This window comes from Jaculus jaculus, unplaced genomic scaffold (genome assembly GCF_020740685.1).
Source record: "Jaculus jaculus isolate mJacJac1 unplaced genomic scaffold, mJacJac1.mat.Y.cur u25, whole genome shotgun sequence".
Classification (NCBI taxonomy): Eukaryota; Metazoa; Chordata; class Mammalia; order Rodentia; family Dipodidae; genus Jaculus; species Jaculus jaculus.
This window is the reverse complement of record NW_025423515.1, coordinates 1894727-1922060: the sequence shown is the minus strand read 5'-3', so window position 1 is coordinate 1922060 and position 27334 is coordinate 1894727. Positions and strand designations below refer to the sequence as shown.

The following is a 27334-nucleotide window of genomic DNA, read 5'->3' as shown; positions in this document are numbered from 1 at the left end:
AGCAATTAAGTGTCCTGCTTTAGAACCCATCCAGGCTGCCATTGAGGAGAAAGTACCAGTTTCAAGTGATGCACATGAAATGACTGAGGCACAAGGACTGATCACTGTCAGAGTTTGCCTTGTAAATCACTTTGAATATAAGTACAGTAAAGTTTAAAATGATAGCTGTCATCTGATGCCTAATGTGATTACCTCCACCCAAACATTATGGTCAAGGGTTGTATACAAAGCAAATCCCACAGTTGGCATCTATCATAGAAAATGCTATTATCCATTTCACAATAATGTTTTACATCATGAAATGTTCAAGCGAGGCATTTCTAATTTAATTTTTCTGTACCCAAACTGAACATTGTGGGACGTCATTACTTGAGGATTTATGGAGTTTAACTGTGGAACTTTTATCACCTTTCATAAGATTAAAAAGTGTTTCTGGAAAGTCTGAATCTAAGCTGCACACCTGTAATTCTCCACATATTGAAACAGGCTACAGATTTATTTCTAACTCTTTTGTTGTTGTTGTTGCTTATTTAAGGTAAGGTCTCTTGCCAGTGCTGATCTGGGACTCACTCTGTAGACTCCAGATGTCCTCATTCAAACTCACACCAATTCTCCTATCTCAGTCTCCCAAATGCTTGTGACTAAAGTGTGCACCACCTTGCCTTGCTGTTTTTGGTTTTATTGTTTAGGGGGAGTGGAAGGGAGGTTGAGGTAGGATTTCACTGTAGGCCAGGATGACCTGTAACTTATTCTGTAGTTCCAGACTAGTTTCTAACTCACAGCTTTCCTTCTACCTCAGCCTCCTGAGTGATGAGGCTAAAGGCATGTACAATCATGCCAGACCTCATTTAGAACCCTTGAAACAGTTATTTGACCTTATCTTTGCTCCTGGGCAACATTATTCATCATCCTCCATAGTACTTCTTCTACTTTCTTAGACTTTATACATATGTAAGTCTAGAATCCACACATGAGGAAAACAAATGCTTTTTTTTTCCAAGCTGACTTATTTTGCTTAGAATGCTGCATCAGACTGGTTGCAGGTAACTAATATTTGCTTAAGTTATTTGCTTTATAAAATTCTTCAAATTAAATAAATTACGTGGGGTGGAAAGATTGCTTAGCAGTTAAAGAACTTGCCTGCAAAGCCTAACGTCCCATGATTGATTCCCCAGTACCCACATAAGCCAGATGCACAGTACTGCACATGCATCTGGAGTTTGTTTATAGAGGGTGGAGACCTCTCTCTCTCTCTCTTAAATAAATAAAATAAAATATTTTTTAAAAATGAAATAATGTATCAACCTAGTCTAAAATGAGAAATAACAACATATCATCCTTTATTTTATTGGTGCCAATATTCTTACTTTTAGTAATATTCCCATGATTTAAAAAAAATATTTCAGTTTATTTCTTAAGTTCAGAAAGAGAGAGAGAGAGGCAGGTAGAGTGAGAGAAATTGGGCATGCCAGCACCTTCAGCCACTGCAAACTAAGTCCAGACACATCTTGAATTATCTTGTGAAGCTGGGTTACACAGGTCATGGGAAGTTGAACTTGGTCCTTTTGCTTTGAAGTCAAGTGCCTTAAATACTAAGCCAGATCTCCAGCCCTACATTGATTTTTTTAAAATGCTTCATTATATTTTATTTTACTTATTTGAGAGAGAGAGACAGACAGACAGAGAGAATGGGCATGCAAGGGCCTCCAACCACTGCAAACAAACTCCAGATATATGTGCCACTTTGTGCAACTGGATTACATGGGCCCTTAGGTAAATCAAACATGGATCCTTGGGCTTTGAAGACAAGTACCTTAAACATTAAGCAATTTCTCTAGCTCTCCCCTCAATTTTTATCAGTATAATTTCATGAGTTTATTTCATCATGTTGCTATCCAGACCCACAAAGCCTGCAAGCATCTTAAATTCAAAATAATACTGTTATAAGCTAACAAAAAGAATTCCATCTTAACTTATTTTGTGTTTGCCTGTGTGTGGATGGTGTGACTGTGTTCACATTCCAATGATTGGGAATCATGGATATGAAGATGCATCTGCATGTCAACATGAACAGCTTCTTCAACTGCTTCCAAATTTACATTTAAGAAATATTTATGTCTATGCTCATGGGCAGAGGTAGCAGGGTGATCACCCCTGTGCAGTGAGGCAAGTGGAACTATGCTGGCCTGGGACCCTTTTCCTACAGTAAGCGTGGGAGTTTCCTGTACCTGGGACTGTGGGCACTGCAGCTGCTTTTGGGAGGGGTGGGCTACCCACACACGGGGGAATCAGCAATTCCCTGTTTTTTCCTTCTGTGTTTGTGAGAGAGTGAAAAAAAAGAGGACTTCAAAAATCAGCCGGCAATGCTAAATGAAGACATAAGAAATGCAAGGATGAATTCCAAGAAGCATTAAAAAAATCAGAAAATGATGTGAAAAGGGAGTTTGACAGAGGGATGGAAATTATACATAGAAAAGTAGTAGAAAATGCAAACCTAATTGAACAAGTCCAAAACACTCTAGAACCTCTCAAGAATAGAGTCAGCCAAGTGGAGGATGGAAACGCTGATCTGGAAGACAAGATGGAAGAAACAGTTCATGAGTACAAAAATTTCAGTAAGTGCAAAAGTTTCTGTGAACAGAACATGAGGGAATTGTGGGATACACTTAAACATCCTAATATCAGGATCATTGGAATATGAGAAGGAGAAGAAATTCAAATGAAAGATATGGAGAACTTATTTAACAAAATAATTGAAGAAAACTTCCCTAGTCTCTTAAAAGAAAGGCCCATCAAGATACAAGAAGCCAACAGAACTCCAATCAGACTGGACCAAAGGACAAACTCTCCAAGACATATTCTCATTAAGACTCTACACATTGACACCAAAGAGAAAATCCTAAAAGCAGCTAGGGAAAAACAGCACATCACTTTTAAAGGTAACCCCATCAGAATTACTCCAGACTTCTCAATGGAAACTCTGAAAGCTAGAAGGGCCTGGAATGAAACACAGCAAAGTCTAACAACCTATGGCTTCCAACACAAACTACTCTACCCTGCAAAAGTATGCCTCATAAAAGATGGTGAAAGAAAAACTTTCCATGACAAAACTCAGGTTTACAATTACATTAACACAAAACCAAACCTACAGAGAGTATTTCAGAAAATTTTCCACATAAACTAAACAAATAATCAACCTCAAATGCCTACAAAAACCAGATCACAACAACCAAACTCAGAGTAGACACAAAAAATTTCAAAGTCCAAGAAAACACCAAACTACATATACCATTACAATATGGCAGGGATCAAAACAAATCTCACAGTCATTATCCTAAATATTAGTGGTCTTAATTCACCCATCAAGAGACACAAGCTAACAGGATGGATCAAAAAATTAGACCCCTCAATCTATTGTCTTCAAGAAACCCACATCATGACTAAACAGAGACACCTCTTCAGGGTGAAAGGGTGGAAAACAATATGCCAAGGAAATGGGTATATGAAACAAGCATGCATAGCTATACTAATATCTGATAAAATCGACTTCAAACCAAAAGTAATCAAAAAAGACAAAAAAGGCCACTTCCTACTTATAAGGGAATGATCCATCAACGGGATATTACAATCAGAAATCTGTATGCACCAAACACAGGGGCACCATAGTTCATAAACCAATACCTACTTGACAATAAAACAGAAATAAGCACCAACATCATCATAGTTGGGGACTTCAATACACCATTATCAGTAATAGACAGATCATCCAAACAGAAACTAAACAGGGAAGTAAGAGGTCTCAACAAAATCATAGATCACTTAGACGTAATGGACATCTACAGAACTTTCTATCCCAAGTCCTTCTTCTGAGCTGCCCATGAAACATTCTCTAAAATAGACCATATACTGGGTCACAAAGACTGCCTCCACATATTAATGAAGATTGACATAATTCCCTGCATGATATCAGATCACAATGCTATATTGCTAGAAATCAACAACAGTAGACCCATCAAGAATCCCAACATCACCTATAAACTGCACAGCACACTTTTAAGCAATAAATGAATACTTGATGAAATAAAAAATGAAATTGCAAAATTTCCTGAAATGAATGACAATGAGAATACATCATACCAAAACTTATGGGACACAATGTAGGCAGTCCTCAGGGGAAAATTCATAGCACTCAATACCTTCATAAAAAAGACAGAGAGAGGGCTGGAGAGATGGCTTAGCGGTTAAGCGCTTGCCTGTGAAGCCTAAGGACCCCGGTTCGAGGCTCAGTTCCCCAGGTCCCACGTTAGCCAGATGCATAAGGGGGCACACACATCTGGAGTTCGTTTGCAGAGGCTGGAAGCCCTGGAGCGCCCATTCTCTCTCTCTCCCTCTATCTGTTTTTCTGTGTCTGTCGCTCTCAAATAAAAAAAAAATTTTTAAAAAAGGGCAGAGAGATCTCAAATCTATAACCTAACCATCCACCTAAAGGCACTGTAAAACCAAGAAAAATCCAACCCAAAGAGCTCCAGAAGGAAAGAAATAATTAAAATCAGAGCAAAAAGTAATGAATTGGAAACTAAGAACAATTAAGACAATTGAAAGAACAGGGACCTGGCTCTTTGAAAAAATAAACAAGATTGACAAACCCCGGCCAATTTAATCAAGCAAAAAAAAAAAAAAAAGTGAGAAGCTTCAAATTAATAAAATTCAAAAAGAAAAAGGAGAGATCACAACAGATATAAGTGAAATTGGGAGAATCATCAGGACTTATTTCAAAAAACTCTACAACCCCAAAACTAGATAATTTAGAGGAGATGGGTGAATTCCTGGATGCATACCATCTATCAAAGCTAAACTCAGATAAGATTAAGGTCCAAAAGGAACATATCACGCTCATTGAGATTGAAAAAGTAATAAAAATCCTCCGCAAAAAGATGAGTAAAGGACCAGATGGCTTCTCAGCTGAATTTTATCAAACCTTCACGGAAGAACTCAAACCACTTTTCCTCAAAGTGTGCCACATATGGGCTGGAGAGATGGCTTAGTGGTTAAGCGCTTGTCTGTGAAGCCTAAGGACCCCGGTTCAAGGCTCGGTTCCCCAGGTCCCACATTAGCCAGATGCACATGGGGGCGCACACATCTGGAGTTTGTTTGCAGAGGCTGGAAGCCCTGGCGCGCCCATTCTATCTCTCCCTCTATCTGTCTTTCTCTCTGTGTCTGCCGCTCTCAAATAAATAAATAAATAAATAAAGTGTGCCACATAATTGGAGAAGAGGGAAAGCTAGTCCACAAGATGTTTGCTGGATCTGGAAGGCATCTTGGGTAGATTCAGGCTAGATGCTGTAGATGAGTGAGACTATGGGGCGATTTTTTTCTGTGATTGGGTAAGTTCACTGAGAATGATCTGTTCCAGGTTCAACCACTTTTCCTCAAATTTCATTGTGTCATTTTATTTTATTTTATTTTTATTTTTTTACTGCTGTATAGAATTCCATTGTGTAGATATACCACATACTATTTATCCATTTTTCTAGTGATGGACATCTGGGTTGATTCCAGCTTTTAGCTACAAACATGGTTGAGCAAATCTCTCTGGCCTGTGGTTTGAAGGTTTTAGGGTAGATGCCCAGTAAGGAAATAACTGGGTCTGTTGGTATCTCTATGTCAGCTTTTTCAGGAGTCTTCATATTGCTTTCCTAGGTGGTTGCACCATCTTACATTCCCACCAACAGTGGATTAGTGTTCCTACTTCTCCACATCCTCTCCAGCATTTATTTTTATTTGAATTTTTAATGTTTGAAATCTTTATTGGGTTGAAGTGGAATTTCATAGTTGTTTAAATTTACACTGTCCTGATGATTAGGGATGATGAACATTTTCTTAACTGTGTGTTTGCCATTTGTATTTCTTCCTCTGTGAATTGCCTGTTCAGCTCTTTGCCCCATTTTGTGAGTGGGGTGTTTGACTTTTTATTGTTTAGATTTTTGAGTTCTTTGTAGATTCTAGAGATTAGGCATCTGTCAGTTGGATAACTAACAAATATTTTCTCCCATTCTGTGAGTAATCTGTCAGCTTTGCTTATTGAATGCTTGTCTGTAAAGAAACTCTTCAGCTTCATGTGATCCCATTGGCTGAGTGACTGTTTAAGATTGTGAGCTACTGGGGTTTTGTTCAGGAAGTTTTTTTCCATTCCTATATCATGGAAAGACCTTCTTAAATTTTTTTCCAGGAGTCATCGAGTTTCTGGTCTTATATTGAGATCTTTGATCCATTTGGACTTCTGTGTAGTGCATGGTGAAATGTGTGGATCAAGTTTCAGTTTCCTGCATATGGTTATCCAGTTCATCCAGCACCATTTGTTGAAGATGCTGTCTTTTTTCCAGCCTATATTGTTAGGGCATTTGTCAAATATCAAGTAGCTATAGCTGCTTGACCCAAAGTCCTGGTCCTCAAGTCTATTCCATTGGTCAATACTCCTGTTTTTATGTCAGTACCATGCTGTTTTTATTATTATGGCTTTGAAATATAGCTTTAGATCAGGTATGGTGATTCCTCCAGAGGTATTTCTTTGCTGAGCATATGTTTGGCTATGCAGGGACTTCTGCCTTTCCATATGAAATTTGAGATCATTTTTTCTATCTCTGTGAATAACACTAAGGATTTTAATTGGAATTGCATTAAATCTGTATATTGCCTTTGGTAGGACTGCCATCTTCACAATGTTAATTGTGCCTATCCAGGAGCATGGGTGGTCTTTCCATTTTCTCAAGTCCTCAATTTCCTTTTTGAGTGTTTTTATGTTTTCATTGTATAGATCTTTTACTTCCTTGGTTAAAGTTATTCCAAGGTATTTAATTTATTTTGTTGTTGCTATTTAAAATGGGACCATATCCCTTATTTCTTTCTCTGTATGTTTGTCATTTGCATATAGAAAGGGTCTTGATTTTTGTGCATTGATTTTATACACTGCTATAGGAGTTAATCACCTTCAGGGGTTTTGGGATGGAGTCTTTCGGTCTTTTACATATACAATCATGTCATCAGCAAATAGAGCTAACTTATCTTCTTCTTTTCCAAATTGTATCCCCTTTATTTCCTTCTCTTGTTTTATTGCTTGAGTTAGGACTTCCAGTACTATATTGAAGGGCAGAGGTGAGAGTGGACAACCCTGTCTTGTTCCTGATGTTAATGTGAATTCCTCCAGTCTCTCTCAATTAAGTTTTATTTGGGCCAAAGGAGCTTTGTTTATTGACTTTATTATGTTAAGGTATGAACCAACCATGCCAATTCTCCCCAATGTTTTGATCATTAAGTGATGATGTATCTTGTCAAAGGCCTTTTCTTCATCTATCGAAATGATCATGTGGTTTTTGTGTTTAAGCTTGTTTATGTGGTGTATTAATTACATTGACAGATTTCTGTATGTTGAACTACCCCTGTGTTCCTGGGAAGAATTCTACTTGGTCAAATTGGATAATGCTTTTGATGTGTTGTTGGATTTGGTTTGTGAGGATTTTGTTCAGGATCTTTGCATCTAAGTTCATCAGGGAAATAGGCTGGTAGTTTTCTTTTCTTGTGACATCACTGCCTGGTTTTGGAAGTAGGGTGATACTAGCTTCATAAAAGGAGTTAGGTACCATAAAATTCTACATCCTAAAAGGCAGATCAAATGGCTAAACCTTCACCAGGCCCTTAGAAGGAACTCCTGAGCCACAAGTCACTGGAGAGGGTATGATGAAGACTGACCTTAATATTCTACAGCTTCCCTGTCTTTCTTTCTCCCTCTCTCCCTCCCCCCTTCTCTCTAACTCTTTTATATTAGTTATCTTTTTCTTCCTTTTCTTACTGGGCACTGACCTGTGACTCCCAGAACCAGCATGTGGCTATCATCCACAATGAGCTTTTGATCATAGAGACCTTCAATGTTTCCTAAAAGAAAGATTTATGTCAGAGTACTTGATGACCCACCAAAGATTAGTGGTAAGACCCTACTGCTGAAGACCCCTTAGGCGTTTGACACATAAAGTGGAATGGCATGGCTGGAAATTGGAAGAGAGTCAGTCCCCAAACAGTCAGCGCGTCTAGTGCCAGAAGGTGCTTTATGGGCGACTGGGGGAAAATGACCAATATCTGTCCAAGCAACTCATGGTCTCACGTACTTGGCAGCAAATAACCTGTCATGATGCTCACACAAGTGCAATAGTGGCACACAGCCATGGTGGGAAACCAACTGCTCTTGATTAGGCTAACTGATCCCTCAGTGTTATGGGACCCACAGCTAGAGCTGGGGAACAAGTCAGAATCATATTCAAAAGCATAAGCCCACTCTTCATTATCAAGCTACTACCAATCATGGGCTACAAGGGGGCCTACACCTATTAAACTCTCTATAAAAAAAGTAAGGGTTATCTCATTTGTCTCATGCTAACTTACTCTCTGTTGGAGAATTGGTTTCTGTTTTTCAGATAGATGTAGATCCTAAGGAGAAAGCTACTCCATCATACATACCTCAGAAGGGCCCAGCTGACAGTAAGAACAATTGGTGAAACAACAAAGGTGCTGTTTTCTTGGTGAACCGGTAGGAGCACAAGGGTGAAGGAGATCAACACAGAGAAAAATCAACTCCTACCAAATCGGAGAGCCAGAGACCCCGAGGCACCCAACATCTCATTACTGAAGCAGACCAAAAATGAACCCAACATGGCTCAGGGAAATTTTGCAGAAGAGGGGGGCGGAAAGAATGTCAGAGCCTCATGTTGGGTCATGATATGCAGACATTTATCCTACCCATAACTGTGGGCTAACTCCAGAATTCATGACCCATTTACCTCAAAACAGAGGGGCCAAGGGGAAGGGGTAGGTAATGGATGAGCCTAGTAATGGTAACAAATTGACTGTATTTGCTGAGCACAAACTAATTAATTAAAAAAAAAAACACCACCACCACCACAACAAAAAAAAAATGTAACAGTGATACTGACTTTACAGTTGAGTAATATGTGTTTGATAAATACTTTTCTTTCAGTAAATTTCAGTCGTCCTCAGAAGTATAGATTTACATTTTGAATGCTACTATTTTGTTTTCAAGTAATCATTACACAATCACATTCAATTGTGCTATGAAAATTTCCTGTATTGTTTCTGAGTTAAATGATAACAGACTATCTCATCATTATGCATATTTGGCCATTTCTGTTTATATTTTTAGGCTTTTGTGTTGGACATCAAAAACTCGAGGTAATATTTCTTACTCAATTTTGAGTCACTACGTATTGCAACCATACCTGTGTAGATGAGCTTTGCTGACAAGTGTCTTAACCGCTGAGTCATCACTCCAGCCCCAACATTCTCAGCAGAAAAAGTTGAAGAAGAAAAGCGCACCGCGCATGCTCGGAGCAGGGCGGGTGTTGGCTGGGGGCGGGGCATAGGCGGCCGCACATGCGCACAGCGCCCTGCGTGCACTATGACGTCAGCCCGGGCGGCGCGGCGGCTCCGCGTCTGTCGTCGCCGTGGAGACGGAGGCTCCGCCCCGGGGGACCGGCGCCCGCGGACCGGATCTGAGCCCGCGGCAGCGCCCGAGGCCGAGGGAGGCGGAGCCGTGGACCGCGCGGAGTCGGCGGCCTCAGCCCTCAGGCGACGGCGGACGGACGCGTGGACCGACCTGGACCGCGGAGCTTCAGCTCCTCACAGGTGCGCGCGGCGCCCAGGGCTGGACGGCTCGGCCCCGCGTCCCGTCCGCGGGCGTCCCGACCTCCTGGGCTGACGGTGGACGAAGACCCCGGTTCTCTGCAGACCGGAGCGGGCCGGGGCGGGGGGAGGCTGAGGGCGGAGAGCGAGCACAGGTCTGCGTTCTTCTGCGTCCAGTCGGTGCCCTGGGAGTGAGGGCCAGGCCGAGGCTTCTAGAAGCAGAGGCTCAGGTAGAGGGGTGGATGTCAGTACAATGGGGACAGTATTGGAGCTGGTGGTTGGGCGGTGCCCTAAGGAGCTTAATGGTCCCAAATTGTAACTGTGCAATAATTAGGGCTGTGAGACTTCCTGATGAATATGCACTCAGGGACTTGAAGAAGTCGGAATGCTACAGATACAAAGATAACTGATAACTTAAGATTAGTTAATAGTATTATTATGAGACTTTTCTGTTACCCTGTCAATGGTTGTAATCTACCTACTGATAAAATTAATGAAGAAATTATTATAATTCCTGATTTATTGCATATGTGGGATGGAGACACAATAGTAGAGGTGAAATTAATGTTAAGTATAAATATTACTGGCATTAATATGAATAAGTCAAGAAGTATAATTGATATATTATAAATTGAAGGCTATTACTTTTTGCATGTGATCTTTAGATGCATAAACTAGGATTTTTCATGATTGTGTTTCATTTAGTCCTCCTCAGCCACCAAAAAGTTTAGATAAATGGTAGGGCTTAGAGGGTAGCAGTTTCAGTGGCTCTGGTAATAGTTCTACAGATGTTAATGATACCTCTTGTGTGCTTCTTATTTTCAGACGTGGAATGGGGACAAGCCTAGTTTCATTACTAGTGATAATGTTATGAGCAAGGGTGTAATTTCATTGTCTGATTTATGTAAAAGTCCCTGGCCTTGAATATATAAAGTTGATTCAAATTGCTGGTAAGAGGATTGAGGCAGTTGCTTGTGTCAGAAAATATTTCGCTGCTACTTATTTGGAGTGGGAATCTGATGTTTTAATTAGGATTGGATAATTACTAACTTGTGCATTTTAAGGCCTGCTCCTATAACTAAAGCATGAGGCCTAAAGGTGGTGATTATGGACACTGCGATTACTGTTACTATAACAGACATCGCTCAAAACTGTTTTTCATTGTTTGTACAGGAAGGGTATAAATCAGATAGGGCATGGCTATTTTCTGTTAATGACATTATAGCTAAGGGTCTGGTGGGTAAAATCAGTCATATTTATTCTTGGGTGTGAGTTAGTGAGGACAGAGTAAATGACCATTAAACAGAAGAACTGGGAGTATGTGATCGCTAGTGACACTCACGTGAGATTGGCAGGGCTACAGCTGAAGTGCTCCAGTGAGTGCACATGTAGAGTTTGATACCGATAGAATGGAATATAGTGATAGACTTCACGTAGTCAAGATCTATATGATTCCTTGACTTATGTCTGAAAGTGGCTGGGGCATGGGTAGTGGGATCCATAAATTAAGTCTAGAATTAATGCTAGGGTTGTGGCTACTATAAATAATGGACTAAATAGGGAGTTTTGGTGGAAATAATTTATATCATCAGAATATGGTTGGAGAAGCCCATATGGACTGACAATATTTGACCTTTTTTATAGTGGTATTATTTCAGTACTTTATGTTGGTGATTGAGATAGAGATAAATAATGCGATGGTATTAATTAGATGTATTTATGTTAATGAGAAAAAATGAACTTCTGAAAATTAAGCTTTAAATATTATGCAATTACTGCTTCTACCACCTTAACACGTCATGTTCTTGAACAGGTTTCTTGCCGTTGTTACTTTCTTCTTGCTGGGACACAACACCTGACCACAAGCAGCTGATGGGAGGAAATTGTTTTGTTTGGCTTACAGCCTGAGTCTTGAAAGGGCTAGGAAGCTTAATCATGGCAGGAAGAATTGCTAGTAGATAGAAAACAACCTGGATTACTCCAGTGTGAACTCAGATCAACTAGGACTTTAATCATTGAAAAATATGCCCTAAGAATTTTTGTTCTTCAGGATGCTCTAATCCAACATTGAGGCCATTAAACCCTATTTCTGCACTCTAGAATGGGCTAGTGCTATTATCCATAGGGTTACGTGACTAGTAGGTCAATTTTATTGGGTCAATTTTCCATATTAATAAATTTGTTAAATTCATTCAGAGCAGTTTTTGTTATCCAAAAGTCACTTCAACCAAAATTACTAATTATGATTTTTATTGATTAGTCCATGAAGTTAAAGTTTTGGTAGTGAGCTGGGCATGGTGGCACATGCCTTTAATCACAGCACTAGGGACACAGAGGTAGGAGGATCGTTATGAATTCAAAGTCACCCTGAGACTACATAGTGAATTCCAGGTCAGCCTGAGCTAGCCTACTTAAAAAATAAATAAATAAATAAATAAATAAATAAAGTTTTGGTAATTAATTAAAACGTTTTAGCTCCAGAAGGCTAAATTATTAGGTTATAAGTTTACATGGGCTGCTGAAAAGAACATGTATTCAAGGGCTGGAACAATGGCTTAGTGGTTAAGGCATTGCCTGCAAAGCCAGAGGACCCAGGTTCAAATCCCCAGGACCCATGTTAGTCAGATGCACAAGCGAGCATACATGTCTGAAGTTTGTTTGCAGTGGCTGTAGGACCTGGTGAGCCAATTCTCATTCTCTTTCTCTGTTAAATTAATTAATTAATTAATTAATTAATCAAAAGAATGTATTTGGTAGAATTGGAGTGGAAAGTTCTGTAGATTGGGTAGATTTGATCTATGGTGGTTTTGAGCTCTATTATTTCTGTTTTGATTTTCTGCTTGGATGACATGTCTGTTGATAAGAGTGAAGTATCAAAGTATTCTACTATGATGGTGTTGGTGTTTATTTCTGTTTTGTTGTTAAGTATGTCTTGATTTATAAACTGTGATGTATCTGTGTTTGGCACATATATATTTATGGTTGTGATATCCTCATTTTGGATAATTTCCTTGATGAGTAAGAAGTGGTTTTATTTGTCCTTTTAAATTACTTTTGGTTTGAAGTCTATTTTGTCATATATTAATATCACAACAGCTGTTTGTTTCTTATTTCAGTTTGCTTTGGATACAATTGTCCAGCCTTTCACCCTGAGGAGGTTTCTGTCTTTAGTGATGCACCAGTGGTACATCCCACCTGGCAAGTAAATTTTATAGCATGCAGGGTCCACAGCTGAGTAAATCTATTGATGACTTCCCCCCCCCCCCCCAGCATCCTATGTATTACCTTTGAGCAAAGCGAAAGCTAGCCAGCAGGAAAGAAGCTTCCATATCACTTCCGACTTGATTTCTCTGTCCTACAACCAATGTATGTATTCAGCAATAGGGATACGTGCCATATAGTTCTTGTGGGAAACCAAGAAAAATGTCAGTAGTCTGTATTGGGGAGGGGCTTTGTTGCTCCAATAGCCAACATCTCATCTAGAAATATCCTACTTCTGGGCTTGAGACATGGCTTAGCAGTACCATACTTGACTGCAAAGCCAAAGGACCCAGTTTTGATTCCATGGGACCCAGGTAGGCCAGATGCACAAAGTGGTACATATATCTGGAGTTCATTTTCAGTGTTTGATTGCCCTAGCATGCCTATTGTCTCTCTCTCTCTCATAAACAAACAAACAAACAAACAAACTACTTCTGGCACTGTAACTTTAATAAACTCTGCTTTCTGGGTCAGCTCTATCCACCCCTTCAGGGCACCTCCATTCAAACCGTCTTTTTCCTAGTTGTTCCAGTAGACTTATGGGGCTGTTGATCCTCTGTTGTCTTCCCCACAAAAAGAATTGAATTTACAGGCATGTGTGGACATGCTGGGGTTTTACATGAGCTCTAGAGATTAAATTCATTCATTCTCTAGCCCTTGTGCTTGCATGATGTGGTGGTTTGAACATAAATATTCCTCTAATTTCAAATGCTTGTGATTAAGCATACTAGTTAGTCCTCAGCTGCTGGAGCATTTGAAAAATGGAGCTTTGGTACAAGGTCATGTTTCTGGAGTCAGACAATGGAGTTGAGCAGTCTAGCCCTATTTTGTGCTCAGTTAGTTCATGCTTGCCCTCTCTCTCTTCTAATGTGTGATGACATGAGCTGGCTTCCTCCTCCATGATGAAGTTTCCCCTGGAAATTGTACAACTGAAATAAACTCTTTCCTTCAATAAGCTGCTTCCCCAAGAACAAGAGGGTAACTGCCACACATGGCAAGCACTCTTACACACTGAGCTCTTTCCCCAGCCCCTCAAACTATATATAATGACTTTCTAAGGTAGGATCTCTCTCTAGATAGACTAGGCTGACCTGGATTTCACTATATAGTCTTATGATGGCCTCAAACTCGTGGTAATTCTCCTATGTCTGCCTCCCAAGCACGGGAATTAAAGGTGTGCACTACTGTGTCTGGAAAATTATATTTTAATTAGCTTACAAAGCAGTAGGTTTATGGTTTGTTATGAAACTGTAATTTTGGTTAACTTTTCCCCATTCCCTCTTCCAGTTAAATCATTTTCATTGAGTAGATACACTGTAATTTTTCCCCTGCATCACTATTGGTGGACATATGGATTAGTATTGATTCTTTGTTCTTTTTTATCATGCAGTTTATAACACAGTCGATGCATTATTTTATAGCTCTACAATCCTTTTGAAAATTCCTTGTAGAAAACTCAGGGGTTCATGTATGCATGGTAGTTTGAATGGAAGTCACAAAACACACTCACTTTGCTGAAATTCATAAATTAGATCTACAGCCACCTGTTTTGTGTTAGTTCCATGGTATCTTTGTACTATGGTCTGTAAATAATATAACATGAAATCAAAAATAAAGATTCCTATAACAAAATTATTTTTGCTCACTATGAATTTTAGTTACTTGAGGTTTTCTTTTTTGTATCTTCCTGTGATTTCTAGAATTTGTTCTCTATTTCTATAAACAATAGCATTGGAATTTTGATTTGAATTGGAATGAATATGTAATTTGCTTTTGGCAGACTTTATTTTTACAATAGTCATTCTAATCCATATGCATGGGAGATCTTTCCATATTGTGTTTTCAATTTCGTACCTCAGTATTTTAAAGTTATCATTGTAGAAATCTGCCTTCATTGGTTAAGATTAGTCAAAAGAGTTTTCTTTGTATCTATCTATAATCTATCATCTATATATGTACCTATCTCTAATCATTTTTTGAAGAAAATTGTGAATATGATTATTTAACTAATTCCTTTTTAAATATTTTATTTATTTACTTGCAAGGAGAGAGAGATAGAACGGGCACACTTGGGCCTCTCACCACTATACAAGTACTGTAGATGCATGCTCCACTTTGTGCATCTGGCTTTATGTGGGTAGTAGGCATTGAACCCAGATTTTTAGGCTTTGCAGGCAAGTGTGTTAACTGCTGAGCCATCACTCCAGCCCACTGATTTTGCTATCACCTTATTTGTTGTGGGAATATAGGCACTTTTTGTTTTATAATGTTTTCTTTTGTGACAGTGTCTCATTGTAGTCCAGGCTGTTGAAGAAGTCACTCTGTAGCCTGGAAGACTTCTAACTCTAAGCAGTCTTCCTACCTTAGCCTCTAGAGTGCTGTGATTAAACACCACCCTTCGGCAGAATGCCAAAGCAGCCTGAGCTCCTGCATGGCAGAGGCACCAAAGTTGCCTGAGCTCTCACGAGGTGATGCGCCAAAGCTGCCTGAACTCGCATTCAGAGGGTTGCAGAAGCACTAAGCACTGAAGCAGCCTAAACTCGCATGGCGGGACACTGGGACACAGAAGTCTGAGCTCACGCACAACAGGACACTGGTGGGTGGCCGCCATGGCAGACAGGCAGGGGATTGTGCCTGAGGTGGCACAGGCGGACAGGGAGAGTGAGCCAGAGCTCACATGGCAAGTGGAATGGGCCTGAGCTTGCATGTGGACGGGTGATGGCCGGAGCAGTAAGTGGGTAAATGGGCAGAGCAGGCTAAGCTTGCACAAGTGGGGATCGGTGGCGAGCATGTAGTGGACAAATGGACTGATGGAGCCTTAGCTCCAGCAGCCAGTGTGCGGAGCCTGCCAAAGGTCACAGTGGGCGGGGTTAGCAGGGCGATGGCCCCTGTGCAGTGAGGCAAGTGGAACTATGTTGGCCTGGGTCCTCTTTCCTACAGTAAGTGCAGGGGTATCCTGAAGCTGGGACTGTGGGTACAGTGGCTGCTTGTGGGGCTTGGGGGACTGGTGGGCTACCCGTGAGTGAGGGAATAAGTGATTCCCTTTTATTTCCCCTCTGTGCCCTCCCACTGGTGATCTGTTAGAGATTGCTCTCCCCTAAATGACCCAGTGAACCCTTAATGCCTTGGGTTTCTTTCCCAGGGATGTGCAGCACAGTTAGACAGAACCCTCCTTACGCATGCAGGATTCGTAGCTCTCCCTCTGGAACCCGGTACCACCCTGCCTGTACGTTTCAGAAAATGTGACACCTGAAAATATCAAGTGAGCAGGCTCAGAGAACAGTCCAAACACCAGGCCACATATAATTGCCAGGTATGGCCTTGTAAACCTAGAACTGAGGGGAGCATTGGCAGGAGGATCACTGAGCCTTGCTTGTCAGCCCTAGCCAGAACCCAGCAAGCTCCCCATTTAGTGAGACACCTTGCCTCAAGGAACAAACATAAAGTGATGTATTTATTTTAAAGTTTCTCAATAAGTATTTGTATTATTTAAAACCATAGAATCTCAAGAAAGGATGGTTATAGGTAAATTAGGGATGAGACTAACCTTACTTTTTCCTTTTTATCTTTTTATTATTATGAGGTTTAAAGAACAAATTATCAGGCAACAAGAGAAGCAACATCTTTGTATGACATGCTTGCCCCTGTGTGTGCTTCTCTATCCTCAGAATATTTGTAGTATGCTTTCCCATGATGTAAACAAAGACTTTTAACTTAGTATTACAAGGTGAAATTATGTATCACTGGTTTAAACTTTTGATTCTTTTCAAAATTTTTAGCAATAAAGTTGTTATTTTAATGGAATCAGGGAATTACAGCCTGGTGTGCTAGTGCATACCTTTAATCCAAGTACTTTGGTCAGAGATAGGAGAATCCCAGAATCCGAGGCCCCCAGAATTCCAGGCCAGCCTGGGCTACAGCAAGACTCTACATCTGTGCATGACATCATAATGGTTTTAGTCAGAGCCCAGGTCATGTCCCCTCACAGTGAATGGCATCACAGTGTTTCTAGTGAGAGAGCAGTCCATGTCTTCTCACAGTGGATGGCATCACAGTGTTTCTAGTGATAGGCCAGGCCCTGTCTCCTCACAGTTCATCGCATCACTGGTTCTAGTGAGAGACCAAGATGTATGTCCTCACACTAGATTACATCACAGTGATACTATGAGGACCCAGGCTGTGTCTCCTCACACTGGATAATTTCACAGTGGTTCTTCAGAGGACCCAGGCTGTGTCTCCTCATAGTGGATGTCATCAGAGTGGTTCTAGTGAGAGCCTCCTCACAGTGGAGAGCATTACAGCTGTACTAGTGGGGACTCACTCTGGTCTTCTCACAGTGGGTAGTCTCACAGTGCTTCTTGGGAGGACCCAGGCTGTGTGTCCACACAGTGGATGGCATCAAAGCCATACTAGAGAGAGGCCAGGCCATGTCTCCTCACAGTGGATGATATCACAGTGTTTCTATTCAGAGGCCAGGTACTGTCCCCTCACAATGTATTGCTTCACATTGTTATTAGTGTATCACAGTGGTTCCATTGAGAAGCCAGGCCGTGTCTCCTCACAGTGGATGGCATCACAGTGGTTCTAGTTGGAGCCCAGGCCCTGTCTCCTCATAGCAGTTGATGCATTGATTATTATGAGAGCCCTGGCCCTGTCTCCTCAGCGTGCATGGCATCACACAGGTTCAAGTTAATGCCCAGGCCATGTCTCCTCACAAAAGAGGGCCTCACAGTGGTTCTAGTGAAAGCCTAAGATGTGTCTCTTCATAATAGATCACTTCACACTTGTTCTAAGGAGGACCCAGACTGTGTCTCCTAATAGTGGGTTGCATCACAGTGGCTCTAGTGAGAACATGGGCCATATCTCCTCACAGTGGATGACATCACAGTTTCTACTGAGAGGTCACGTGCTGTCCCCTCACAGTGCATTGCTATGGTATTAGTGAGAATCCAGTCAGTGTCTCCTCACAGTGATGTCATGATAGTGGATCTAGTAAGGATCAAGGCGATGTCTCCACAGAGTACATGACATCGCAGTTGCTCTTTTGAGAGCTCTGGCCATCTCTACTCACAGTGGATGGCATCACAGTGGTTCTATTGAGAGCCCTCCCTCCCTCCCTCCCCATCCCCCCCCCCTCTCTCTTTCTCTTTCTCTCTCTCCTCTCTATCTCTTGTATACTAGTCTTTTTTCCCCTCATTTTCTTAGTGGACACTGACATGTAACTCCTAGTACCAGCATGGGGCTATCATCCACAGTGAGCTTTTGATCAGAAAAACCTATGAGGTTTCCTAAAAGAATGACAGATTTCTGTCAGAGTACTTAATGGCCCACCAAATGTTAGTGGTAAGACCCTATTGCTGAGGACTCCATATGCAGCTGACACATAAAATGGAATGGCGTGGCTGGAAGCCAGGAGAGAGTCAGTCCCCAGACAGTCGGCGTGTCTAGTGCCAGAAGGTGCTACATGGGCGACTGGGGGAAAATGACCAATATCTGTCCAAGCAACTCATGGTCTAACCTACTTAGCAACAAATAACCTGTAGTGATGCCCACACAGGTGCAATAGTGGAACTCAGCCATTGTGGGGAACCAACTGCTCTTGATTTGGCTAACTGATACCCTCAGTGGTACGGGACCCATAGCTGGAGCTGGGAAACAAGTCAGAACCATATCCAAACATAAGCCCGCTCTCCAATATCAAGCTACCATCGATCATTGGCTACAAGACGGCCTACAACTATTATACTCTCTATAAATAAAGTAAGGGTTATCTCATTTGTCCTGGTGCTAACTTACTCTCCATTGGAGAATCTGTTCCTCTTTTGGAGATAGATACAGATCCTAAGGAGAGAGCCACCCCATCATACCTCAAAAGGGCCCCAGCTGCAACTAAGGAAAATTGGTGAAACAAGCAAAGGTGCTGTTTTCTTAATGAACCAGATACCAGCACAAGTGGGAAGGAGGCCAACACAGAGAAAAATCAACTCCTACCAAGTCAGAGAGCCAGAACATCAGAGGCCCCTAACACCTCATCACTGAAACAAACAAAAATGAACCCAACTTGGCTCAGGGAAATTTTGGGGAGGGGGGGGGAAATTATGTCAGAGCCACATATTGGGTCATGATATGCGTAGACATTTATCGTACCAATAACTGTGGGCTAACTCCACAATGCACTACCCATATACATCAACAAAGAGAGGACATTGGGGCGTGTGTAGGTCATGGATGAGCCTAATAATGGTACCAATCTGCCTGTATTTGCTGAATAGAAAACTAATAAAATAAATAAATAAATAAAAACGTAAAACACACACACACATACACACAAGAATTATAGTAATCACTTCATTCATTTATAAGTGAATAAATTTTAAACATTGACAGGATGACAGAAAAGTGTCATAATAATACTATTAACTAATCTTATGTTATCAATTATCCTTGTGTCTGTAGCATTCCGACTTCTTCAAGTCCCTGAGTGCACATTCATCAGGAAGTCGCACAGCCCTAATTATTGCACAGTTACAGAGTAGGCACCATTAAGCTCCTTAGGACACAGCCCCAAACCTGCTCTATATTGCCCCAACTAGATTGGCATCCACGGCTCTACCGGAGCCTCAGCTTTTAGAAGCCTCAGCCTGGCCCTCACTTCCCAGGCACCGACTGGACAGAGAAGGACACAGAACTGTGCTCAGCCCCCTGCAAGCAAATTCCAGATGCATGTGTCATTTTGTGAATCTGACTGTATGTGGGTACTGGGAAATTGAACTCAAGTCATTAGGGTTATCAGGCAAGTGCCTTAATTGCGGCACCATCTCTCCAGACCATAAATGTTTGTTTGTTTATTTATTTATTTATGAAGTAGATAGGTATATTGAGAGAGACTGGGCATTCCAGGGCTTGTAGTAGATGTAAACGAACTCCATACACATACTGCATCATGTGTGTCTGGCTTATGTGGGGTCTGGTGAATTGAACCTTGGTCCTTAGGCTTCACAAACACCTTAAGTGCTAAGCCATCTTTCCAGCCTCCCTAAATATTTTTATGTGTAATTGACAGTTTTGAAGTCATTAAATCTGGATTGTTGAGACTGTGAAATGTAGAGAATAAAAATGTTTACAATTTGTTGTTGGGAATTTCAAATGATTGCTAAAAATCAAAAAAAAATTGATCAAATATGCATAATGATGACATAGTTAGTCTGTTGCCATTTTACTTGGAAATTGTACAGAAAATCATGATCATAGCTCAATTTGACAGGTAGAAAAAGCAAGGTGGTTTTAGGATATTGTATGCAATAGTGTAATGTCTGCTTTAAAAAAATATAACCATACATGTCAAAACTCAAATTTATACTTTAAAGTATACTTGAAATATTTTGAAAATACTACCAAAATGTAAAATTTATATTACTTTCTGAACTACTGGAGCAACATTATCCCTAATAAAGAATGAACTCAGGACTCAGTGTTCACCAAATAGTCACAGCAAAACTCCACAAATTAAGCATTGCATAGCTAAAAAGACATACCTGAATAAGAGATATAAGAATAGTGTGTGTGTGTGTGTGTGTGTGTGTGTGTGTGAGAGAGAGAGAGAGAGAGAGAGAGAGAGAGAGAGAGTGTGAGGGGGGGGGAATGTTTTTAATTTTTTTTTCAAGGTAGGGTCTCACTCTAGCTCAGGATGACCTGCATTTCACTATGTAGTCTCACGGTTGACTTAAACTCACCACAATCCTCCTACCTCTGCCTCCCAGTGCTGCGATTAAAGGCATGTGCCACCTTGCACAGCAAGAGGAGTTTTGATGCATTTTAATTATATAATGTTTTAGCTTAAAATTTAGAAAACATGAATTTTACATTGCACAAAAGGGTCAAACATTCACTATATAGTATTATTTTGATGTATTCATTTTTTAATTGCCAGTATGAATTTATTTTTTGATTAATTTTTTATGTCTGGAGATTGACTCTCTTCCAGCCATGCCATTCCATTACACATGTTGACCACATAAGGTGCCTTCAGCAGTAGAGTCTTAACACTAACCTTTGGTGGGTCATCAAGTACTCAAACACAAATCTGTCTTTCTTTTAGCAAACCTTATAGGTCTCTCTGATAAAAAGCTCATTGTGGATGATAGCCACATGCTGGTCCTGGGAGTTACAGGTCAGTGCCCACTAAGAAAAGGAAGAAAAAGATAACTAATATACAAGAGAGAAGAGAAAGAGAGAGGAAGATAGAGAGGCAGAGGGAGAGGGAAGGAGGAAAGCTGTAGATTAAGGTGAGTCTTCATCACACCCTCTCCAGTGTCTTGTGGTTCAGGTGTTCCCTCTAAGGGCCTGGTGAATGTTAAGCCATTTGGTCTGCCTTTTAGGAAGTAGAATTTTATGGTACCATTGCCACTTGTGTCTAGATTTGTGTTTCTCACCCCTCCATTGCCTTCCCCTCCCTCCCCCTCCATCCTAGTGTCTAGTGCATGAAATGCTTGCTGGGTATGTAAGGTATCTTAGGTTGATTAAGGTTAGGTGCTGTAGATGAGTGAGACTGTGGCAATTTTTTTTTTTTTTCTGTTATTGGGTAAGTTCACTGAGAATGATCTGTTCCAGGTTCAACCAATTTTCCTCAAATTTCATTGTGTCATTTTTTTCTTACTGCCATATAGAATTCCATTGTGTAGATATACCACATCTTAGTTATCCATTCTTCTAGTGATGGACATTTGGGTTGATTCCAGCTCTTAGCTATTACGAATTGAACTGCTATAAACACGGTTCAGCAAATCTCGCTGGCCTGTGGTTTGAAGGTTTTAGGATAGATGCCCAGTAAGGGAATAACTGGGTCTGTTGGTATCTCTATAGTAAGCTTTTTCAGGAGTCTCCATATTGCTTTCCACAGTGGTTGTCCCATGTTACATTCCCACCAACAGTGGATGAGTGTTCCTAGTTCTCAACATCCTGGCCAGCATTTATTTTCATTTGATTTTTTGATGTTTGTTCGCCTTATTGGGTTAAGGTGGAATCTCATTCTTGTTTAACTTTGCATTGTCCTGATGATTAGGGATAATGGACATTTTCTTAACTATGTGTTTGCCATTTGTAATTCTTCCTCTGTGAACTGCCTGTGGAGCTCTTTGCCTCATTTTGTGAGTGGGGTGTTTGAGTCTTTACTGTTTAGATTTTTGAGTTCTTTGTAGATTCTAGAGATTAGGCCTCTGTCAGTTGAATAACCCACAAATATTTTCTCTCATTCTATGGGTAATCTATTGGCTTTGCTTATTATATGCTTGTCTGTAAAGAAACTCTTCAGCTTCATGTGATTCCATTGGTTGAGTGACTGTTTAAGATTGTGAGCTACTGGGGTTTTGTTCAGGAAGCCTTTTCCATTCCTATATTATGGAAAGTACTTCCTAAATATTCTTCTAGTAGTAGTCAAGTTTCTCGTTTTATGTTGAGGTCTTTATCCATTTGGACTTGAGTGTAGTGCATAGTGAAATGTGTGGATCAAGTTTCAGTTTCCTGCATATGGTTATCCAGTTTGCCCAGCACCATTTGTTGAAGATGCTGTCTTTTTGCCAGCCTATATTGTTAGGGCCTTTATCGAATATCAAGTAGCTATAGTTGCTTGACTCAAAGTTCAGGGTCTCAAGTCTATTCCTTTGGAAAATACTCCTGTTTTTAAGCCAGTACCATGCTGTTTTTATTACTTTGTAATATAGCTTTAGATCAGGTATGGTGATGCCTCCAGAGGTATTTCTTTTGGTGAGGATATGTTTGGATATGCGAGGCCTTCTGCTTTTCCATATGAAACTTGAGATCATTTTTTTTTTAATCTCTGTGAAGAACACTGTAGGGCTTTTAACTGGAATGGCATTAAATCTGTATATTGCCATTGGTAGGATTGTCATCTTCACAATGTTAATTCTGCCTATCCAAGAGCATGGAAGGTCTTTCCATTTTCTCAAGTCCTCCTCAATTTCTTTTTTGAGTGTTTTTATGTTTTCGTTATATAGGTCTTTCACTTCCTTGGTTAACATTATTCCAAAGTATTTTAATTTTTTGTGTTGCTGTTGAAAATGGGACCATGTACCTTATTTCTTTCTCTGTATCTTTGTCATTTGCATATAGAAACGCAACTGATTTCGTGCATTGATTTTGTATCCTGCTACTTTGCTATAGGAGTTAATCACCTTCAGGAGTTTTGGGATGGATTTTCTCAGGTCTCTTACATGTCATCAGTGAATAGAGCTGACTTAACTTCTTCCTTTCCAAAATGTAGCCTTTTTATTTTCTTCTCCTCTCATTTCTTGAGCTAGGACTTCCAGTACTATATTGAAGAGCAGAGGTGACAGTGGACAACCCTGTCTTCTTCCTGATCTTAATGGGATTTTCTCCAGTGTCTCTCTATTAAGTATTATTTGGGCCTTAGGTGCTTTCTATATTGCCCTTATTATGTTAGATATGAACCAACCATGCCAATTCTCTCCAATGTTTTGATCATGAAGTGATGTTGTATCTTGTCAAAGGCCTTTTCTGCATCTATGAAAATGATCATGTGGTTTTTATGCTTAACCTTGTTTCTGGGGTGTATTACATTGACTGATTTCCGTATGTTGAACCACTCCTGCATTCGTGGGATGAATCCCACTTGGTCAAGGTGCATAATGCTTTTATGAGTTGTTGATTTGGACTTGTAAGGATTTTGTTCAGGATCTTTGCATCTAAGTTCATCAGGAAAATAGGCCGATAGTTTTCTTTTCTTGTGGCATCTCTGCCTGGTTTTGGAATTAGAGTGATGCTAGCTTCATGAAAGGAGCTGGGTTGCTTTCCCTGTTCTCCAATTGTGTGGCACAGTTTGAGGAAGATTGGTTTGAGTTCTTCCATGAAGGTTTGATAGAATTCAGCTGAGAAGCCATCTGGTCCTGGACTCTTCTTTTTGGGAAGGTTCTTTATTACTTATTTTTGAGTGTGATGGGTTCATTGAGGTGATTAATCTGCTCTGAGTTTACCTTTGATACATGGTATGTGTCCAGAAATTTATCCATCTCCTCCACATTATCCAGTTTTGTGGAGTAGAGGTTTTTGAAGTAAGTCCTGATGATTCTCCCAATTTCACTTATGTCTGTTGTGATCTCTCCTTTTTCATTTTGAATTTTGTTAATTGAAGCTTCTCTTTTCTTTTTGCTTGATCAAATTGGCCAGGGGTTTGTCAATCTTGTTTATTTTTTTCAGAGAACCAGCTCTGTTTTGCCAATTGTCTTACTTGTTTGCTTGGTTTCCAATTCATTAATTTCTGCTCTGATTTTAATTATTTCTTTCCTTCTGGAGCTCTTTGGGTTGAATTTTTCTTGCTTTGCAGTGTTTCATTCCAGGCCCTTTTAGCTTTCAGGGTTTCCACTGAGAAGTCTGGAGTAATTCTGATGGGGTTACCTTTAAAAGTGGTGTGCTGTTTTTCTCTAGCTGCTTTTAATATTTCCTCTTTGGTGTAAATGTTTAGAGTCTTAATGACCATATGTCTTGGAGAGTTTCTCCTTTGGTCAACTCTGTTTGGTATTCTGTTGGCTTCTTGTAGATTGATGGGCCTTTCTTTTAAGAGACTGGGGAAGTTTTCTTCAATTATTTTGTTAAATAATTTCTCCATGCCTTTGGTCTGAATTTCTTCTCCTTCTGGTATTCCAATGATCCTGATATTAGGATATGTAAGTGTATCCCACAATTCCCTCATGCTCTGTTCACAGAAACTTTTGAACTTACTGAAATTTTCGAACTCTTGAACTTTTTCTTCCATCTTGTCTTCCAAATCAGAGTTTCTATCCTCCACATGGCTGACTCTATTCTTGAGAGCTTCTAGAGAGTTTTGGACTTGTTCAATTAGGTTTGCATTTTCTACTACTTTTCTATGTATACTTTCCATCCTTCTGTCAAGCTCCCTTTTCACATCATTTTCTGATTTTTTTGATGCTTCTTGGAATTCATCCTTGCATTTCTTTAGGTCTTCATTTAGCATCACCAGCTGATTTTTGAGGTCCACGTTTTTTTCAGTCTCTTCCATATCTCTCAACTGTCTTTGAACTCCTTCCATTTTTTTATCTATTAGATCTAGTCTAGATGATTATCGGTCCTTTGTTGCTTTTCTGCAAACTATACCTGTAGCTTGGTCAGGGTTGCATTGGTTATAGCCCATTTTTGTGTTCTGATCCTAATGACTCTTCTATGTTTTGATTAGAGATGTTCATTGTAGGACTGGGGGATCTAACTGGATTTTCTTGCATTTGATTTTTCATGTTATTTCTTTTGCGCTGCAGTCTCTCCATCGCAGTGTATGGGCACGTAGGTGGGTGGATCAGCCTGGGTTCAAGCACAATGGGAATCTGAAGCAGCCTGAGGCAGTTCCCAAACAGCCTGGGCTTTGGCTCTCACTTGACAGAGCCGTCTGATCTACTGCCTGGCTGGGGCGCCAAAGTTGCCTGAGCTGTCAAGCAGAAATGTGCCAAAGCTGCCTGTGCTCGCGCTAGGAGGGACACTGAGGCACAAAGCACTAAAGCAGCCCAAACTCTGGCAGAGGAACATTGGAACCTGGAAGCAGTCTGTGCTCCCCCGCAACAGGACAGTGGCGGATGGCCTGTGCAGCAGACATGTAGGGGATGACACCTGAGCTGGCGCAAGCAACAGACACAGTCTGAGCTTATATGGCAGTTGCTGTGGGCCTGGGCTTGCTGAACGTGCGGTGGCCAGAGCAGTGAGTGAGTGAGTGGGAAGATCAATCCAAGCTTCCAGACGCAGGGATTGATCAGCATGGCGCCAGGGATACAGCGGCTAGTTGAGGGGGGGTGGGCTACCCGTCTGCGAGGGAATCAGCGATTCCCTGTTTTCCCCTCTGTGCCCTCCCACTGGCAGTCTATTGGAGATTGCTCTCCCCTAAAAGACACAGTGAACCTTAATGTCTTGCCTTTCTTTCCCTGGGATCTGCAGTGCAGCTAGGTGGTCACATCTTGGGCGAAAGTCCCGAGGTATTCATTTTGTCACACATTGTTCACACACACAGATAGAAAAATGAAAATTAAGAAATCACTGAATTGGGCTGGAGAGATGGCTTAGCGGTTAAGCGCTTGCCTGTGAAGCCTAAGGACCCCGGTTCAAGGTTTGGTTCCCCAGGACCCACGTTAGCCAGCTGCACAAGGGGGCGCATGCATCTGTAGTTGGTTTGCAGTGGCTGGAAGCCCTGGCATGCCCATTCTCTCTCTCTCTCTCTACCTGCCTCTTTCTCTCTGTGTCTGTTGCTCTCAAATAAATAAAAATGAACACAATTTTTTTAAAAAGAAAAGAAATCACTGAATAATTACCATATGTATTCTTAAGGGTGCATTTGAAACTGTTGTGGCTACTGTACCTGTCTAGAGTTGTCTTGCTTTTCACATTGATGTTGTGTCCCTCACAAGAGTATGCTATCTTTCTGGGGTAGCCTACATGATTTTGAGAAGAAAATTAATAATTCTTGTAATTTTATGACCTTTTCTGCTCAATGAATCAAAGGTGAGTGGAAATTATTACCTTGTATTGTTGATATTCATCACTTTTCTCTTAAAATAGAGATAAAAATATGTATAAATATGCATAATGATGAAATCATCTCAAGCCATCTCACTCAGAAATGGTATATGCAGTCATGGTCATGGTCCTACCTCATTTTGCTAATGGAAAATTTCAGTGCTGCTATTTAATCTAATTCATGCGATTGTATTGTCTGCTTTAAGAAAATTCATAGTAAACTGCTCCTGAAATACATAAATCTACAGTTTCAAGTACTCCAGAAATTCAAAGTAATAGCAACTGTCTCACAGTTATTTCTAAGTTTTAGATTCATACATAACACTGTCCTATTCTTAATTTTTTTTATAACATCTGATTCCTAGTTAAAAAAAAAAATGAAGTAGTGAAATTGAGCACACAGCCAAAGCAAGGTATAATATAAATTCTACATTACTACATAAAACTATTCTGGGAGAGCTTTTTTTTTTTTTTTTTTTTTTTTTGGTATTTTGTAATCATTGTCAAAATGAGCTATGAACATGATTTCATGTAAGAATCCTGAATGAAATGGAAGCAGACTATTTCATCGTTATACATATTTAATGATTTCCACTTTTATTTTTGGACTCTAGTGATGAATATCAAAACCATGAGATAATAATTTATACTCGACTTGGAATCAAGATTTCGGATTTACTTGATTGTGTAATGTATGCAATGGAGATACCACTGTGATATTCTTAATCACTGGGAAAAAATAATCTGTAATATATAAGAATATAACAACATGTTATTTCAAGATTTAACGTGGAGATTATCATATTATATAGACATACTTGAATAATAGATCTCTTTA

General features: G+C 40.4%; 1 protein-coding gene and 1 pseudogene across 3 annotated transcripts in view; both read left to right on the top strand.

The window, feature by feature from the left end:
• The first annotated feature begins 9589 nt into the window (after positions 1-9589).
• The window catches only part of LOC123457541 (RING finger protein 141-like), a 55855-nt gene continuing 38110 nt past the window's right edge, over positions 9590-27334 (top strand). For 2 of the 3 annotated variants that reach the window (XM_045141422.1, XM_045141424.1), the window contains exon 1: positions 9590-9690. The gene's annotated coding sequence lies outside the window, so the exon portion shown is untranslated. The remainder of the gene's footprint in view (positions 9691-27334) is intronic. The other variant, XM_045141426.1, reaches the window with a different exon arrangement.
• The window catches only part of LOC123453231, an 81854-nt pseudogene continuing 64115 nt past the window's right edge, over positions 9596-27334 (top strand).